Source organism: Ixodes scapularis, unplaced genomic scaffold (genome assembly GCF_016920785.2).
Source record: "Ixodes scapularis isolate PalLabHiFi unplaced genomic scaffold, ASM1692078v2 ptg000312l_1___fragment_3__unscaffolded, whole genome shotgun sequence".
NCBI classification, from domain to species: Eukaryota; Metazoa; Arthropoda; class Arachnida; order Ixodida; family Ixodidae; genus Ixodes; species Ixodes scapularis.
This window is the reverse complement of record NW_024609958.1, coordinates 2,467,439-2,473,618: the sequence shown is the minus strand read 5'-3', so window position 1 is coordinate 2,473,618 and position 6,180 is coordinate 2,467,439. Positions and strand designations below refer to the sequence as shown.

General features: G+C 52.3%; 1 pseudogene; it reads right to left on the bottom strand.

Annotated features, from left to right (window-relative positions):
- Positions 1-4,907: 4,907 nt before the first annotated feature.
- On the bottom strand, positions 4,908-6,180 carry LOC121834044 (annotated as a pseudogene).

Below are 6,180 nucleotides of genomic sequence, written 5' to 3'. Positions count from 1 at the left end.
TTAATGCTTTACGGAATCTCCCGGAGGTCGATATGCAGGATCTGCTGGACTGGTTTAATGACGTGTGGCAAACAGGGCTGCTCCCCAACGATTGGAAGCTCTCGACCGTCATACCCATCCCCAAACCGGGCAAGTCGCTTACTAACATCAAAAACCTGCGTCCCATCTCCTTAACATCTAACCTGTGTAAGGTGATGGAGCGCATGGTCCTCACTCGAATCACGTGGATTTTAGAGACTCACAACAAATTGCATCCTATGCAAACCGGATTCCGTCCTAACCTCTCCACGCAAGATAGTCTCGCGCTCATACATCACGACATTATCGCACCCCTTACTTCCGGTCCCCGCACGATCGTTGCGGCCGACGTGCAGAAAGCATTCGACACAATTCCTCATCACACCGTAATCCGCGCCGCTGAACGCCTCGGCTTCACCGGTCGCATTCTAAATTTCGTGAAGTCATTCTTAAAAGACCGCCAATTTCAAGTCATGGTAGGCGCCACCTCAGGGCCCATCACTCACAATGCAACGGGAGTGCCTCAAGGGGCAGTTCTCTCGCCCACCCTCTTTAATATTTCTATGGCCGAGCTCGCCTTCCGACTTGACGAAGTGGAAGGCCTCGGTTTTACGATATACGCTGACGATATCACTTTCTGGACGGCCGGTACCCCACTAGTTACACAACAGAACACACTTCAACATGCCCTGGACGTGACATCACGGTTCCTCGAGGACAACGGCATGGCCCTGTCCCTCACTAAAACTAATTACATGATTGTAGCCCGCCGCCAAGGGCGGCGTAACAACTACAGCGACCTATTCAAGCTGTATCTTCACGGGATTGCACTCGAACAGCAGCCCAGCCTCACCATCCTGGGCCTCACCATTGATCAAAATGGAGGGGCCCAAAGCTGGGTGCGCTCCATTAAAGCCCATTGGAAGCACGGCTTATACATTATCCGTCGTACCACAGGCAAAACCTGGGGTGCTCAGGAAAAGATCCTGCGTCAGTTGATCCGTTCACTCCTTATTTCTAAGGCTGTGTACGGATACAACTATCTCCAATTGACTCGTACGCAGGAGCGTACACTTGAAACTCTTAATCGCGCAGCTATGCGGGTCATCACTGACTTGCCCAAAATCACCCCCGTAGCCCAACTCCACTCGACAGCACAGCTCAACTCCATTAGAGAGATTGCCGCTGAAATGCTCATCAGTCAGAAACTCCGTCTTCAGGGAACCCAGGCCGGCCGGCTTATACTGAGTCACCTGGGAGATCCCGTATTCCAGGTCCCCAGCAACGCCCCTCCTAACCCTCCGTGGGAGGACACGCTACTTGTAAACCTAAAACCACTCCCACAGTCGCACGGCCCGCGTCCTGTCAATCGCAAGCGGGCGGCTGCAACTCGGCACATCAAAGCCCTTACCATACTGGAAGCGGAAAAACAAAATTTATTAATTTACACTGATGCTGCCCGAGCGGATGACGGAGAAACCACTGTTGCCTATTACTCACACACCACCCGGCAAACATGCAGCAAAATTGCACCGTACACACCAAGTTCCAAGACTGCAGAGCTCCAAGCAATTCTGTGGGCCATTCAGTCACACTCACATCACCACGGTAGGCGTATGTACATATTCACGAACTCACAGGAGGCAGTGCGAGAATGCACCTGCCTGACCAGCCGCAATGGAAGCGTGCGGGAGCTCCGATCCGTATGTAAATTATTCCGCTCCAATGGGGGCCACATAACAATAACGTGGATACCCGGCCACGCCGACATTCCGGGTAACGAGAAGGCGAACACAGCCGCGAGGGATTTATTACTTACTTTTGAACCCTCACAAGGCTGTGTCCGCCCCTCCGATCCCAATCCCGCCCAGGTTCCCATGGACCCATTGGAGCGCAGGGAGACCGCTCGTCTCGCCAGAAAGGCGCGACTTGCTGCTCTCCTTCCTCAGGCGGAATGTCCCCTCCCGTCTGGATACACTAGATGGGAGAGGATTTGCCTCCGTAAGCTTCATACACAAATGGCACTGACACCAGTGTGGAGGGCCAGATTTCACCGCCCTATTTCCGAGGATGATGTTGGCCCCTATCCACTCTGCCCCCAGTGCAAAGTGCCGGCGAAGTGCCCTCACATTATATGGGACTGTCCCAAGCACTCCATGCACAGGGCTAAACACCTCAATATAATCCCGGCGAGCTATCGCCCCACAAGTTACGCGGAATGGACATGCCCACACTCCACAAAGCCCCCCATCACCGAAAACACATTCTCGATTCGCTGCTTGCCTTTGTGCGCACAGCGAACCTTCCCCTGTACATATAATTATCTTTCCTTCCTTAACCTTTCTCTCTATCCTCTTTGGTCCTATCTTCCCTCCCTAAGCCACCGTTCCAGATGAATACACTTCAAGCGGCACGGCGGTTATTTCATTTTCTGCTAATAAAAACGTTTCAATCAATCAATTTGCCGGTTGTCCGCTTGCCGCCATCGCTCATAGAGCGCGCCATTTCTTCGGAGGGAGAAGAGCGGGAACGGAACGAGTGGCGATGTGCGCAGCAGCGCGAATGGTTTCACAACCGTTGCGAGGAGCACGCGTGTGTATGAAGGCACTCTATCGCGAGGCCGCTATTAGCGATGTGCGCGGCCAAAAGCGTCGCTGTGGTGAGCTTTCCACGATTGGCCAAACCATGGGCATATGAATATTGTCAGATTGTAAACTTTGACGGTGTTAGTTTCGGATTGCGATGGCTCCTAGCTTCTACTGTGCTTTTTAAACACACCATCGAACTCGTCGTCGCACCCGATGGTAAGTAGCCAGAATAACAACTGGTGACGTCACGGCGAGGCAAATCCCAGTCGTGACGTCACGGAGGGAAACCATAAGAGGGCGCCACCGAAACATCTCGGCGCTAATCGCCTAAAGTTCGACTGCGTCGGGCCCTTCAGGTTCCCTTGTGAGGGAAGAGCAAATCGCTCGCCTGGAAAGCCACCGCCGTGAACAGAAGCTACAGCTCCGCTGCTCTTTCTTGTTCACCAGAGTGGAAAGGCTGAATATTTTGTAGCGTGAGCTACATTGGGTCCAGGTTGAGCAATTTCGCGTGGCTCGCATAATGGAGCCGTGCTCCGTGCTGCGCATGAGCGAGGAGCAGTGACGTCACACGGCGCACAGCTGGCCCGCCGGAGCCGCCGCCGCCGCGCCCGCCTCGCCGGTCGCAGCATTCCAGAGGAGTGACGTCATAGCCGCGGCAGACTCACTGACGCCGCCGCGTGCCCAGCTGTGCGCCTCCGTTGCGCAGTAGCTAAGTCTGACGCTCCACCGAAGCCGCTTGATAGCCCCTCTCATTTTGTGCGCATAAGCTCACGCTACCTATATCCTGGCATAGTCGAGCCAAGCCACCGCATTTCTTTTCTTCTATCTGCTCTGGAAGATGCCTCTGCAAAGCGTTCGTGTTCGCGGCGGTCTGGAAATCACTACGAGACGACATTCATCAGAGCCAGTAATTGATAAAATTTACGTGAGAAGTATTTTCTTAATATTAAATTGTTCCTCGCTTGCCGGCGGATTGCATAGACTTGCTGGAATTGAGATGATCGCGACAGTTTTTGACGGCTCATAAAGTGGATCTGTGTTCTCGAATCCGCGGTCTCGAGCATACTTGGGTAGTAATTCAATTACAGTAATTAAATTACTGTAATTTAATTACTTTTCCTGGTAATTTGCAATTGTAATAATTACTTTTGGCTAAAAGGAATTGTAATTGTAATTTAATTACTTTCTAGCGTCAGTAATTACTAAATTTCAGGCACAATTACAATTACTTTCGCAAGATTTTGCGGCGGCGGCGCTTTTCCCCCCTGGCCACGGAGACGACAGCACTGCCAAAGCGACAAAGAAGAAAGTGTCTCCCAACCTGCTCAAAAAAAAAAAAAAAGGGAAAAGAGGGATGGGAAAGAGACGCTGGGATAGAACGGAATGAAGGATTTTGTAGACTTTAAAACGATTTAATGAAGAATTTGAGAAATAATTTGATAAATGAGGGCTACATTCGCATCCGTTTTTGTTCCTGTCGTAGTTCAATCTGACACTTCGTCTCGTTCGCTTCCTGTTGCTCCTGTTTCTAATGGTCTTTCTTATTTCTCATTCCCACACGGGGGCATCGGGGGTCGAAGTCTAGCTGGTTGGCTCCGATCACATCATCCGGTCGAAGCGGGGAGGTTCGAGGCTCTCCTTACGCGTCTTCGCCGCTAGCATATGCACTTACATATTTCTGTCAAGTTTGGGGACTTTTTTGTTCATGAAATTATTGTCTTTTCTTTATGAGTTTTTTACGTCCTTCTCTTCTATCTGAGTGAGTCAGTGAAAGCGATGTTTATTATATCTTTTTTTGGAAAACTCGACTGTTGCTTGTGCACTTAGTGTGCACATGTCACTGTCGATAGGAAAGGGGATTGCGTGAAAAAGAAAGGATAGAAAGAGAGAGGATTAGGTTTGGGGGGGGGGGGGGGGGGGGAGCCAGGTGCAGGGGGATGTCCTGGCCGTCGCAGGCATGTCGAGTCATAGGACGACCCAAGCCTCAGAACGCAAAGCCTGTCGAAGTTTGATGTGGAGCCGTCTTAGGGCGAATAGCTAAATATCTTAAAGCTGCGTTGGCTGCAGGTAACTGTGCTTCAAGGCTAATATCGGCACGAACGTTCGGTTGAAGGAATGACGTTTCTTGTCTTGGCTGAACAAGCTGTGTCTGAAATGCAGATTTCGTAATCATGAGCTGGAGCGGTAGATTGGGTAGTCGTGCCTTGTTTTGGTGTGTTGAACTGTAGGTGGTCTCCTAAAGAATTTCTAGGAGTTCCGTGTCCTTCATGTAAGTTATTAGTTTTTTTAGTGCCATGTCTGTCACAGCTCGCTTTGCCCGCGGATGTAGAAGGTCCTCCAGGCTATCACTGGAGAGTCCGAGGCGGGAATAGGCGTTATGGAGGGCAGTACGCTCTTCATTGTAGTCGGTGCAGTGTAGGAGGAGGTGCTCGGCGTCAGCAGTTTTCTGACAGGTTTGGCAATTGGGGTTGAGATCAGGCCTGAAGCGACCTATCCACGCTGGTGTGAAAGCGCTTCCGGTCCGCAGACGGTGGAGCACCGCAGCAGTGTGACGATCCAACCCTCGTGGGAGACGGGCTGAGAACGTGCCGTCCGCCACTCTCGGGTCCGGGTTCTGTCGTGTGATGGTTCGTCTCACCAGAAGCTTGGCGTCTGAGAAACGGGGAACTGTGGAGAGCGGACATCCGGGGTCTTTGTGAGCCTGCGCTGCTAGGGAATCGGCGACTTCGTTTCCCCTGATACCACAATGACTGGGGATCCACTGGAAGATAATCTCTTGGCCTTTCTCCCGGAGCTCGGCTGCATCTCGTGCGACTGACCGCGCCAGAGGCGTAGCCCTTTCTAGCTCCGATAGTAGCCCGAGAGCCGATCTTGAGTCGCTCAGGACTACCCAGCTGAGCCCCCTTGCGCAGCCTGTCCGAATTCCCCAGAGGGCAAGTCGTATGGCCGCCAGCTCTGCGGTAGTAGAGGATGCCTGATGGGACAGGCGCTCGTGTATACCTACGGCTGCAGCCTCAAAGAAAGCCGCTGCTGTTGCTGTGCCTCCAGATGGGTCTACCGACCCGTCGGTAAAAACGCGTGTCCGCCCATCGTACTCCGCATCCAAGTGACTTTCCGTCAGCTGCCGAGCGGTTACCACTGCTGCGCTCTTCTTGATCCGCAGCCCTGGTATGCTGATATTAACCCTCAAAGGGTGAGGATCTGTGTGTAGTGCTGGAAGGGGCGCTAGCGGTCCTGGTGTACCCGCGATGTCGCCTAAAGTGCAGAGCTGCGCTCCCAGTTCCGAATCCGTACGTTCGGCGATGCTTATCAAGAGCGTGATGGTAGAGTCGCAGTTGCTCATTCGGATGAGATGTCCGAGCGCTCGTTCTTGCAGAAGGTTTTCAACGGTATTCATACCTGCTTCGGTAAGAGTGTGTCGTGACGATGCCGAACGGGGAACTCCGATGCAAATTCGTAGAGCTACGCGTTGCGCTCTCTCTAGGTTCTCGATCTGATTGCCGCTCAGTCGAATGAGCGGTAAGGCGTAGAGTGGGCGAGCCAGAATGAGACCCTTGTATAGCTGTAGTAGCAT